This window comes from Macaca thibetana, chromosome 1, assembly GCF_024542745.1.
Source record: "Macaca thibetana thibetana isolate TM-01 chromosome 1, ASM2454274v1, whole genome shotgun sequence".
Classification (NCBI taxonomy): Eukaryota; Metazoa; Chordata; class Mammalia; order Primates; family Cercopithecidae; genus Macaca; species Macaca thibetana.
In genome coordinates, this window is record NC_065578.1 from 40,516,942 (window position 1) to 40,529,526 (window position 12,585).

The 12,585-nt window shown below is 52.3% G+C and overlaps 1 protein-coding gene across 1 annotated transcript in view; it reads left to right on the top strand.

Annotated features, from left to right (window-relative positions):
• The first annotated feature begins 2,992 nt into the window (after window positions 1-2,992).
• The window catches only part of PPCS (phosphopantothenoylcysteine synthetase), a 1,013,452-nt gene continuing 1,003,859 nt past the window's right edge, over window positions 2,993-12,585 (top strand). The window contains exon 1 of the mRNA XM_050800205.1: window positions 2,993-3,002. The gene's annotated coding sequence lies outside the window, so the exon portion shown is untranslated. The remainder of the gene's footprint in view (window positions 3,003-12,585) is intronic.

Here is a 12,585-nt window from a genome sequence, read left to right on the forward strand (position 1 = left end):
TTGATGGGTCCCCACTATGTGCTCAGCACTGTGGGGTGAGCAAAAAATATAGTGTGCTGGTGAACAACAACAAAATAGTGTGCTTTCCCCCACAGGACACACATTCTCCTGAGAGAGGCAGGCCAAAGGGAATTTTAATAATTAATCACACCTACTACCTGCATGCTTCCTCAGGCTTCAGTTAAAGTAGGCATGATCATTCCTATTAAATATATAAGGAAATTGAGGCTCCAAGAAGTCAAAAAGCATGTGCAAGTTCACACAGCTGATACATGTCAGACCTGAGATTGGAATTTTCTCCTTTCAGTGGTCAACAGGTAAGAGCAGGAACCTGAGGTCAAGCAAGAAAGGCTCTTGGGAAGAGCCAATGAGAGGGTCAAGTGCTCTGCAAGTGTTACCAGAACCACCTGCCTCACTAGCTTGGGAGTATTGTTTACACACATCTTAAAATTTTCCAGGTACTTGCTCAAAAACCTACCTGCACACTTAAGGGATGTCCTATATCTCCTGATTGAAGCCATTGCCTGCCTTTGTCTGAATGAACCCAGGAGATTTCTCTGACCAGAGGAGAGACTCCTGCTCCCAATGCTGAGACTTGAGAAATTCTAGTTCTCATCAGCCTATTGGTGTTCCTGTTTCTATTGCTGCCACATGGGGTCGCTGCTGAAGACATGTTCTGCACAGCTTTGTGAACCCTTGTCTTCTTTTGCAGTGGAGCCTGTGCCCCTGTGATCTCTACAGGTTGGCTCCAAGGTTACAGCTTCCTTAGACTCACATCTGCACCACTGATGGCTGGCCCCCAAAGCAAACTACTGTGCCAGGCCCAGAAGGGCTTCTACCCTCAGCCATGTGGAAAACCAAAACCAACCCTCTACTCACATCCCAGCCCCTGAGCTGGGCCAGTGCATCATTGCAGATCCTCGTGGAGGGCATGAAGGTATTTAGTGTCTTCTCTGGACAATATCTCAACCTATAGGAGAGAACACTGAACATGGAGGATTTTTGGTCACCATGCAGACTTGCCCAGCAATGCCTCAAGACAGGCTCTGCAAACAAAGGGGGAGTGGGAGAAGCCTTTTCCAGGCCACAGTAAGTCCTGTCACATCCTTCCCCAGAACCACAGGATCCTCCTGGCTCTGTCTGGAGAGCTAAGAGAGACACACTTTCCCCACATTGGTCAAGTGACACTTCCCTGAACAAGGAAGGTTTGTTCCAAGAGGCAGCTCTACTTATACTTCAACAGAGAAATAGCTGGCAGCTTCTCTCACCACTTGCCAACCTTAAATTAAACTCTTCTTTTCCAGGCACTCTGGTATAGAAGCATCTTCCTCTTTCATCCTCACAAACCACCCTGTGAAGAAGAAGCTGTTGTGAGGATTAGATGGAATGATGCATGATTTGTGCCAGGAAAAGAGTGGCTTCTTGAGGAATGATAGGTGCTCCTGCTGTCATTCTCTGGATGGAGTTTGGGTTCCCCTTCAGCACTGAAAACCCATCTTAGGCCCCTTTCTTAAAGACTGCTTGACAATTACTTTCTTGATTCAATGCAACTCCCTCCCTGGTGGGAGGATAAAACAGGCTCTTTAATGCTTCCCCAGGCAAGGCAGAGATTGCAGTGAACAGAGATTGCACCACCACACTCCAGCCTGGGCAACAGAGCAAGACCCTGTCTCAAACAAACAAGCAAGCAAACAAACAAACAAACCATGCTTCCTCAGGCTTCAGTTAAAAGGCCTTTCCCCACTACTCCTCTACCATCGTGCTCACCCTGACCCCTCTGGATGTCACCACCTGGTCTGCCTGAGCATCTGGGAGAGGGAAAGTCTATGGGCAAGATGCATCTGGAGTGGGTAAAAGGGAAAGAGCAGAGCAGGCGCTCCATCTGGCAGACAGGTGGGCAGGTGGAGTCCCTGGGCCAGGCTGAGCAGAGGCCAGAGAGCTGAGCCCAGCTGGAGAAGGCGAGCAGGCAGTGCCCTGCCCACCTGGCTCCAAAGTCCTCATCCCTGCAAGATCCAAGCTGTGCTTGCAGCACTTCTCTGGATGGACTGCAAGTGGAGGCTGTGATCTGCCCTGCCATGGTATCACTGATGGGCAGTGCTACCCTCAGCTGGAGGGGGCTCATCAGGAACAAATGGCCTCCTGACAATAGGCCCTATGTTGGCATGGATGCCTCTGCCATTCCCCCTTCAAGACCCCCAAATTTGAGCTTTTCCAACCAAGGCGGGTGACCTCTGAGTCCAGGGGGTGAAGGAGCAGACGCCTCTTGGTTCTCTGAAAAAAGTCATTGGTGACAAGGGGTAGAAGGAAAGCACCAATTTGTTCTATGGCTTATCTAGGTCTGGTTGCCTTCACAGGCCACAGTGCCCTCTCTCCCAGAGGACCGTTGAAGTTTCTTCTGGCTGTGACATTCAGTGGCAAAATAACAATGACCAACATTTGGAGCACTCATCTAATTAAGTCCTCCTGAGCTAGTACAAGTATTATCCCCACTTTATTGACAAGGAAACTGCAGGTTAGAAAGGATAAGTAAGTGGCCCAAGGTCACCCAGCTGCTTGGTGGCAAAGTCTGGATTCAAATCGGAGGTTCTCCAACTGCAGAGTCCAGCACACTTAACTCTTCTGCTATGCCATCCGTGCCCTCTTTGGACAGTGTGGAGATTAGTCAGTGCTAGTCTAAGGCTGGTCTTTTGCTGATGAGAATGAATTCATCCTCTGTTCTGGTTTTGTGCTCTGTGGCTTTAAGAAAACTTTCTTCTCTTTCTGCTTTAGTTTCTGAAGAAACTGGCCAAGCTGGCTCCGAACCGGCAGCCAAGAGAACTCCGTGGAGTATGTCAAGCAGGCTCTTGCCTAAGAACACAGATGTGTGTGTGGAGGGGAGAGCCCAGGGAGTAATTAGGGCAATATCTCGAAGTGGGAGACATGCCTCCTCTTGGGGGAAGACAGTGAGCCCATCTGTCAACAAGCCCTCTTTGACTCCTTCTCTGGGCTGGGCACTGTGGGGGGTAGAGGGATGCAGGAGCACAGAGCTCCCTCCCAGGTCTGAATACTCTGACTTGAAGACACCCCTTCTGCTCTCCTTCCCCAGAATCCCCAACCCCCACGCCCTGGAGCTCAAATCCTGTGAGGAGAGATAAGATTTATACACGTGAAAGTGAAGGAACAATGGGATGATTTGTGCCAAGTGTGTGGTCTATTGGCTCTTTAATAAGCATTTACTGAGCCTTTTCAGAACCAGGACAGGGCTAGGCAAGGGAGACCCAGAGATGGAAGGGGCTGAGTCTCCCCTCTTAGCACAGGGCCAGATGGAGGACAGGCTTGTTAGCCAGTCAGGGCCAAAGAGAGGAAAGAAGCTTAGAAGCTTCATAGTAGCATGCAATAGGTGCCCAAGCGCTTGCTTAAATACTTATTATGGATTTTAAAATTTTTAATGTTCTTAAAAATAGAGATGGGGTCTACGCTATGTTGCCCTGGCTGGTCTCAAACTCCTGGGCTCAAGCAATCCTCCTGCCTTAGCCTCTCAAGTAACTGGGACTATAGGCATGAGCCACTACACCCAGTTGGATTTCCTTATTTAACCCTCAAAATTCTATGAGGTGGGGGCCATTACTTCTCCCATTTTATGCATGAGGGAGCTGAGGGTTTGTAACTTGTCTAAGACCCTGCAGCTTGTAAGAGATGGAGGCAGGATATGAACCCAGGAAACATGGCTTTGAAGGCTAAGTCCTTGAGTGCTGGACTCTGGAGAGGGCACACCTCAGCCCAGGGGCTAAGGAAGGCAATTAGAAGAGAGGACATTCGGGCTGGTCTCAAGGAGGAGTTTGTCAAGGAGGGATGAGGGCCAGAGCCATCTGGGCAGGGAGTGTCTGGAGGCATGAAGCAAGGAGCATGTTTGGGGATGGGGCACTGCCAGAGGGGACGGGTGTTGATTGTGTGGGTAGTGGGGTGCTGAGACAGTCAGTGGGGCTGGATGAGGAAGGGCCTTCAGTGCTTTGTGACTTCGTTCTGGAGGATGCTTGAAGGGATGGTGGGTGGGTGCTCTGTCCATCCAGGGGAAGATGGCTGTGCGGTCAGGGACAGAGGTGTCGAGGAGGATATGGGCTTGGGCTGGCTGGAACATCCAAGAAACAGAGAGGAGGGGAAGTGGTGGGAGCAAAAGGGACAGGGGGGAGGTCCTCAGCCTGGATAGAGGGAGGCATGTGGAAAGGGTTAGGGCCAGGGAGCACTGGAAAAGTGGGTGGGGTCCAATCATGAGGCTCTTAAATTCCACTCCAAGAGTCTGCTCCTGGGCCGTCAGCATAGGCTGTATGGACAGGGGAAGCCTGGTCAGCTGGGGCTCTGAGGTGCTATGGGCCAGGGACAGTATGGTTGTAGAGTAGCAAGACAGACATGGCCCCTGGCCTTCATGGCATTTGCAGTCCAGGAGTCCAGACAGACGTGAATCAAGCAGCCTCAGGCACCCGTGGCTGACTGCAAACAACCTGGCAGCTGCTGGAAGACTCAGGGGCCCCAGGGGAGTGTGAGCTGGTAGGAAGTGCAGAAGCAACTCTAGGCTGGATCTCTTGGGGATGGGGAGGGGGGAAGGAAAAGCATTCCAGGCAGAGGAACCAGCAAGCGCAAAGCCTCAGAGACAGCAAGGAATGGAGGCATTGAAAGAAAAGCAAAAAGGCCAGGGAGGCAGAGAACTAGGGCGAGGGAGATGCCAAAGATTTGGGGGTTTGACTGGAGAAGAGTTCGGAGATGGGGAAGAGTTTTAAGCAGGGAAATGACCAAAAGACCTGTGTTGTAGAAAGACCCCTGGTTGCTGTAAGGAGAATGGAATGAGGGGTAAGTATGACTTCGAGTGACCAGTTAGGCAGCTGCTGCAGACTCCCAGGAGCAGCTGGAGAGCCCCGGCTCAGGTCACAGTGATGGAGTCAGAAGCAGGTGGGTGGCCCACACAGTGCAGGTGCTTGAAAGATGGATTCAGCAGGACTTCGTGACTGGCTGATGAGGCGGATGAGATAGAAGAAGGGGTGGACGGAGGGGCTATCTACAGAGATGGGGGGTCAGGAGGGAGGGGGTCTTGAGAGAAAGAATCATGAGATAGTTCTAGTCACGCTTGGATTGAGGTGCTTGAGAGATACCTGAGTGCAGGCAGCTGGGTGCCCAGGCCTGGGGCTCAGGAGGCGGGTGTGGGATGATCTAGGAGTCATGAGCTAGCGATGGAAAGTCAGCCATGGGGGAGGCTAGGGAGAGAACAAGGGAAGAGAAGAGGGCCCAGGACAGAACGTCAATGACTGTTGGAAGGAGGAGCCACCAAGGACACGGAGAAGTTGCTGGTGGAACAGGGTGGGGAATCCGGAAGGGCCTTGGAGGGTGTGGTCTGCAGGCGTGAGGAGGCCAAAAGTCCAGGCACGTTGATGACTATAAAATGCTGGTTGGATTTAGCAAAATGGAGGTCGGGGCCTTGAGCAGGAGCAGGTTGAGTGGAGGGTGGGGAGGGGCAGACACAGCCTCGTGGGAGGCGAAGCTGAGGAGATGGGACTTGGAGATAACTGGTTACTGCCAGGAACTGGGGCTGAAGGAGGAGGAAAGGAATGGGGCTGAGTTCAGTTGAAGAGGATAGAAGAGGCTTGATTTGTTTGCTTGTTGGTTTTTAGGGTGGGAGGAACTGGGCATGTTTAAGAAGAGGGAGCCAGTCAGGAGAGAGAGGTTCAGTGTCTTTTCCAGAATAGACCCTTGAGGCTAAGAACAACAACAAAAAATCCAGTAGAGCCCCGGGAGGAAAGGAATTTGGTTTTTTAGCTGAGTAGTGAAAAGGCAAGCCGGCAATTGCCCTTTGGCTCTGCCAGGGAAGGTCAGAGAAAGGCCTCCCCAGTGATGGAGAGGGGACGGAAGTGAGGGGGAGAAACAACAGCGGAGAGATAGACAAGCCTTGGCTGGAAGGAGGAGGGAGAAGCCCCCTCTGAAGGTACCTAGGGGTATTAAAAGGGGGAAGTTAACAGTGAGAACAAATAATAAAGATTATTCTATGTAGCCAAGGTTTGCTCTTTGTGTACTCTGAGACGACCACACTTAAAGGCTGGTGTTTGAACTTGGCTTCTAACAGTGGCAGCTTGTGGGGGAAGAATTCTGGCTCGGGAGGCAGGAGATCAGGCTTCTGGTCTAGCTCTGCCGTTCACCGGCTCTGGAGCCCTGGGCCGCAGTGTCCCGTATTTCAGTTGGGCTGGAGGTGAGTGTTTCTAATACTTTCATGGCATTTTGTGAGTTGGCAACCTTGTTACACGGCTGGTGGCTTGGTGCTCCAGGAAGTGTGTTTGCCGCACGGGACTGCATGAAGTAATAATAGTGTTGATAGTGATAATAACAGCTAAAGTGTACCAAGTGGCATCTCTGTGATCTGCACTGTGTCAAGAGGTTTGACTCCTGAGGAGGGATCATCCTCCCCATTTTACAGAAGGGAAAATTGAGGCACATCCCAAGGTCACACTGCCAGGAGGTAGCAGGGTTGGGATTTCCTCTATGCCAAAGCTCCTCTGACTGGGGCAGACACACGGGCCACCTGACCTTCTCAAAAAGGCACCCACAGACTGTGCTCCCTGCCAAGCCAAATCAGAACTGGGATGAGCAGGCCAGGTGGGGAGGCTGTCCCACGACAGGGGGTCCCAGCGCTGGGGCAGAGTGGGAGCAGAGGGAATTGAAGTCACAGGTTAGATCATGGAGATGCTGAATGCCAAGTTGAAGGGTCTGAACGGGAGTATATGGAAGGTTTGGGGAGAAGGGTTGGCAAACCGATGGCAGGATCCACGCAAGACAGGTGGGACGATGCTGGAGTCCAGCAAAGAAGGAAGGCAAGCAATAAACCTGGAGGCAATTTGTGGATGAGTCTGCATGGGGGAAGAAGCAGAAGGACTGGCCTGAGGGAGGCATCGGCCTCTCCAAGTCTCCCACTTCCTTGGGAAGGGACAGAGAATCTGAGCAGGCCCACTTCTGAGCCCGTCAGAGAGTTGGGCTGGGACATCCCTGGGGGTGTTTGGCTCTGGGATTTTGTTGTGTGTTTACTAACCGCTCTCCTGCCTCTGGCTGCAGGGGTGAGCTTGCGAAAAGTCTAACCTGCAGCTGTCTTGGCCTCACTGTGTCTGTCTCACCACTGTGTCTGTCTCACCGTTGCTGGAGGAGCCCAGTGGGTTACCTGGCCTCCCCTCCCTCTGCTGGGTCTCAGCTCCCTGCCGCCTGCCCTGCAGGACCTGGGGCCACTTGGACCCCAGTGGAGGCTTGTCCCAGCCTCAGCCTCCGTGCAGCCCCTTCATGCCACATCTGTGTGTTCCCTGCCACCACCCTTCTGTACTGTGCCTCAAAGAGGCCCCAGACTCACCCCACATTTCCACTGATTTTCTTTCCAAGCACGTTCCCATCTGTTATCCAATTTAATGCTCCTCCAACCTTGTGAGATCATCGGCTGAGCCATAAGCCCCTGAATCCAGGTCCCACAGCTGGTTGTAAAGCTGGAGCAGAGGCAGGGCTCCTCCTGGTTAAGTGCCATATTGGAAAAAGGCCTGAGTGACAGGACTCTGGATTCCAGTTCTGGCTCTGACATCATTCCCTGTGTGACTCTGAATAAGCTCTTGCTCTCCTGTGCAGAAAGGAGTGGGTGGACGAGGTGATACCGTCTTCCCACCTCTGAAAGCCTTGGAAAGATGGAGCCGAATCCTTTATTCAGCAAACATGCCTTGTCGCTTCCAGTGACGCCAGCCTGTGCTGGAGCTGGAACCACTGTAGCAGGCCTGCCTTCTGGGTAGGGGTAACCCTAGTGAAAGGCCTGGTCCACACATGAAAGGGCTGGCCACAGTCAAAGGAGCAGCGTACAAAACGCCTCTGAAGGCCGGGCACAGTGGCTCACACCTGTAATCCCAGCACTTTGGGAGGCCAAGGTGGGCAGATCACAAGGTCAAGAGATCGAGACCATCCTGGCCAACATGGTGAAACCCCATCTCTACTTAAAATACAAACAATTAGCTGAGTGTGGTGGCTGGGCCTGCAATCCCAGCTACTCAGGAGGCTGAGGCAGGAGAATCACTTGAACCCAGGAGGTGGAGGTTGCAGTGAGCCAAGATCTGCACCACTGCACTCCAGCCTGGGGACACAGTGAGACTCTGTCTCAAAAAAAAAAAAACCAAAAGACCTCTGAAAATCATCACAGAGACTGCCAAGCCCCTATCATGGCCTCTTTCTGTCCCCCCCAATTCTCTCACACCCACCCTGTCCCCAACCTCTCTTTCACCCCCACCCCCACCATCACATAAAACCACTCTCCACCCCCAGCCTGGACGTGCTTCTGCTTACATGGTGCCATTACTATTGGCCAGAAACTCACTTAATCCTCCCTACAGCCACCCTATGCCATGGACATTATTATCCTCATTTTACAGACGAGGAACCAAGGCCTAGAGAAGCTAAGTGACTCATTCAGGTGTTCCCAGTAGGAAGTGGCAGTGCGGGGATGTGGTCCCAGAGCGCAGGGTCCCAGTGCCTGAGGTCAAATCTGAACTCTCCTGCTCACCAACTGTGGCCTTGAGTGTAGCCTTGAGCAGAGGCCCTCTCACCCTCTCTCAGTTTTAGCTTCCTTCCTTGTAGAACAGATCTCCCCATTTCTACCTTTGGGGAGGCTGTGAACAGACCTATGTCTGTCACCATCTGTGTGCTCTCAGCAAATCACTCACCCTCTCTGAACTTAGAGGCTTTGTCTAGAAATGGGGAAAGCAGCACCCGCTTCACAGGGTTGGTGTGGGGATTACAAGAGAGTATTGAGAAAGAGCTGGTGCTCAGTAACCCCGAATTTCTCTGAAGCTGCCTAATTGTAAAGCGAATCGGGCCCTGTGGTTGGACAGGCAGGTTGCTTCTGATTATCCACCATATTGTAAATATGGCTGCAAGGAACATCTTTTTGGCTCTCTTGGATTCGTTCCTATGGATAAAGTCCTGGGGATTGATTGCGACCCAGGTCAAAGGTCATGGACACTTACTCAAGTTGGCAGCTTTTTGTTATGATCAGGATTCCGGAGTCGTATAGTCCTGCGGGTGAATCCCCACTGGCCTATTTCCTAGTCACTAGCCTTGGGCAAGTGACTCCACTTTGCTAAGCCTCCGGTTTCTTATCTGTAATAATATTACCTGTTTTAAGGGATTGTTGCCTGACATGAAGTACTATAAACCCTACCTTTTATTACAGTCCTGACTTGCTCTGATCACCTGTCCTTAGTTAATCAATAGGGAAGCCGAGGTCGAGTGAGGGGAGTAGTCTCCTACCAAGGTCACGGTCTGTGGGCAGCTGGTAGCCCAGATCTATCTGGGGCTAATTGCAGCATCTTCTTTGCAGACCCTGTCAGACTCAAGCCAGGGCTGGAATTGAAATGGTACAGAGGTTATGGTGGCCCAAGGCCTCATCCAGGTAGCAGAGGGAAAGTTCCAAATTGCTCTCCGTGTCCTAACCAATGCCTGGGTGAGCCCCACTGTTTTCTTTCTCACCTCGATGCTTTTGCATCTGTTGTTTCTGCTAGAATGTTCTCCCTGACCAACCCACTTTAAACTGCATGACCTTCTTACCCACTGGACTATGATGGGGCCCTGCCTTCATCTCTGTCTGTTGATTGAATAGAATGAACTTGGGGAATTTCAGAGCTGGTCTGGATCAGTTTCATGTTTTCTAATAGAGAAGTGGACGCCTTGCCCAAGGACGCATGGTCTATCCACGAATCCATTTCTTGTGTGCTTACTAAGTATTTGGGGTGGGTGCAGTGCACAGCCAGGAAGGGTCAAGGTATGGCAGAAGGAACACGTGTCTGGGGATCAAAATACTTCAAGTTTACTCTCTGTCGTTCCTTCGCTGGGAACTCGTGCTTGCTTTGGCTCCTATCTGGGCCTCGGTTCTCCCACCTCTAAAATGGAGGTGATAAGCTCACCCACCTCTTGAGGCTGGTGTGAGTAGGAGTTGGAGATGCTGTGCCAATGTTACACCCAAGTGTCATGTGGCAATGGCCCCAGCTGAGAGGGGGGCTCCCAGGACACAGACAGCAGGGTCAGGCCTGGAGTCAGGCAGGCCTGGGACCAAAGCCCGGATCCTTCACTTATAGCTGTGTGACCTTGACTGAGTCACTTCCCTCCTCTGAGCTCAGTTCCTCCTCTGTGAAGTCACCTCCTCAAAGAGGCCTTCCCTGGCCCACCTCCCGCCCTTCATTTCTTCCATACCTCTGACCACAGCCACAGTTCTCTTGTTTGTTCCTTTTTTTTGTCTGTCTCTTCCCTCCAGAATATGCATTCCAGGAGAGCAGGGATATTTGTTTTGTTCCCCGACGTATCCCCAGGATCTGGCACAGGACTGGCAGGTAATAGGCACTCAATGATATTTGTTGAATGAGTGAATGGATGAATATGTGAATGCATGGGAGTTAGTACTTCCAACCTCCCAAGGGTGTTTAGAGAGGAAGGGCGAGATGCGTAAGGTGCCCGGCCCAACACGTAACAGGCTCACTCAGTGAGGATGGAACTGCTGTTACCATCCTGAGGCAAAACTTCACAGCTGCCTCCCAGGAAACTGGGCCCAAGGTGCGGGGTGGGAGAGCACAGCAGCTCCCACAGTGTAGCTTCCATTTCCTGGCTGGGGCTGAGCCCTCTAATTGCTCCCATCTCCTTGGCAGCCTCAGCAGCTGTCTAATGAGTTTGCACCCGGCTGGCTCCTGGGCTTGGCCGCACAGCCCAGGCCTGCCTGCCCAACTGCAGGCAGACAAAGGCCCTCTGTCCCTGGGATCTGCTTCCTGCCCGCCCACTGTGTCCCTGACAAACCGAGGTCCCCAGCTGCCAAGCTCTGCTTCTGCAGTGAAGGAGCCCAAGATTCCCATGTGGGCCAGGGGCACAGAGCAGTGAAAAGGGCATTTATCCTAGAGGCTGGAGCCCTGGGTCCACATCCCTGCTCTTCTCCAGCTGAGAGGTGCTAGGGGAGGCCGTGGGACGTCATGCCCAAGAGCCTGACCGACAGGGTTGGAATCACACCTCCACCACCTCTAGCTGTGTGACCTTGGGCAAGTCCCAGACTATTCTAATCCTCAGTTTCCTCATCCATCAAGCAGGGGTAGATTATAGGAGCTCACGGGTGTACAGCTCTCAGCATAGCTCTTGGCACATGGAAGAGCCACTATAATTATTGGGGACCCCGTTTGATCCAGGGTTCTTGGACTGCTCATCTATCAAATGAGAGTTGCTCAACCTTGGCGCTATTGACATTGGGACTGGATGATTCTGTTGTAGGGGCTGTCCTGTGCATTCTAGGATGTTTAGTAGCATCCCTGGCCTCAGCTGACCCAGTTTCAAGGTTTCTGTTACACTCTGAAATTCCCTGGTTTGCTTTAGAAACCCCAGATTCTTCTCCATGGTCTGAATCATTGCAAAATAACTTGTAAATATTTCTTCCCTATAAAATAATCTCCCTAGTCTAGGGTCCCCAAATGCCTCCGGCTGCTCACAGTGAGCACTGGACCTGAAGGATGATGACGGTGTCTTCAATGATGCAAGAGCTATAGCAGGACCCAACCCTGAGCATCCTGGAACCTCCCTGAAATGCTCCCCATGACACTTCTTTGGAGCCTCCCATCTTCCTCCTGGAATACACATGGCCACCAGCCCGTTGTCTTTGTGCGCCACTCTGCTCTACATCCTGCTGCAGTCCCCATCTCAGACTCTGCCAACAGGACCCCTGTGCCCAGCATTCACTGCTTGTCCCCATCTCCCTAAACATCCTTTCCCACCACTCCATCTCCTGCAGTTGCTGAGCTCTCTTTGCACCTTTCATCCGCTGTGCCTTTGCCAATGCTGTCCCTTCTGCCCGTAGAGCCTTCTCTCCACCCCTCTCCTCCCTCCAGGTCTAGCTCTGAGGTTGTCTCTTCCTGAGGTTCTCCCAGATTCCTACATCAGAACAGCTCTGCCTGCCCCAGGCACCGGAGCCAACCCTGAGCTCACCACTCCGCTGGAACACATGTCTGCCCAGCGTGGCATCCAGTTTATTTATGAGGCTGTCTGTCTGCCCCCAGTCTCAGGAGCCCCAGGGCAGGGCCCTGTCTGATTCATTGCCAGGCACAGGGTCTGGCCGGCATCAGGGAGCGTGTGTTGAGCAGTACCGGTGAGAGCTGTCTCTGGGAGGAGGCATCGCGGGGCTGGCTGGCATGGAGCACAGGCCGAGGGCTGCGGGGTGGCGGGGCCAGGCCAATGCCAGTGCTGCTGGAGAAGGCTGAGGGCCCTCCTTCCCAGGCTCCCTCACCATGCCCTCCCTCCTCCTTCCCTCAGTCACTGACTCATTCACTCAGCAACTTCTCTCGCTCATTCATGCATCTGTGTGCTCCTTCACAGACTCATTCACTAACAGGGGAGCTCATCCATTCATTCACTTTTACATTTGTTCGTTCATTCATTCATTCATTCATTCATTCATTCATTTCTTCACTTACTCCTCTATTCATCCAACAAACTTTCCTGAGTTCTGATATTACATCCCATCCTGCCCTCTATAGAAGCCCTGGAGACCCAGCGCTAAAGACCTTTTCTTCCAGAGTGGTGGTG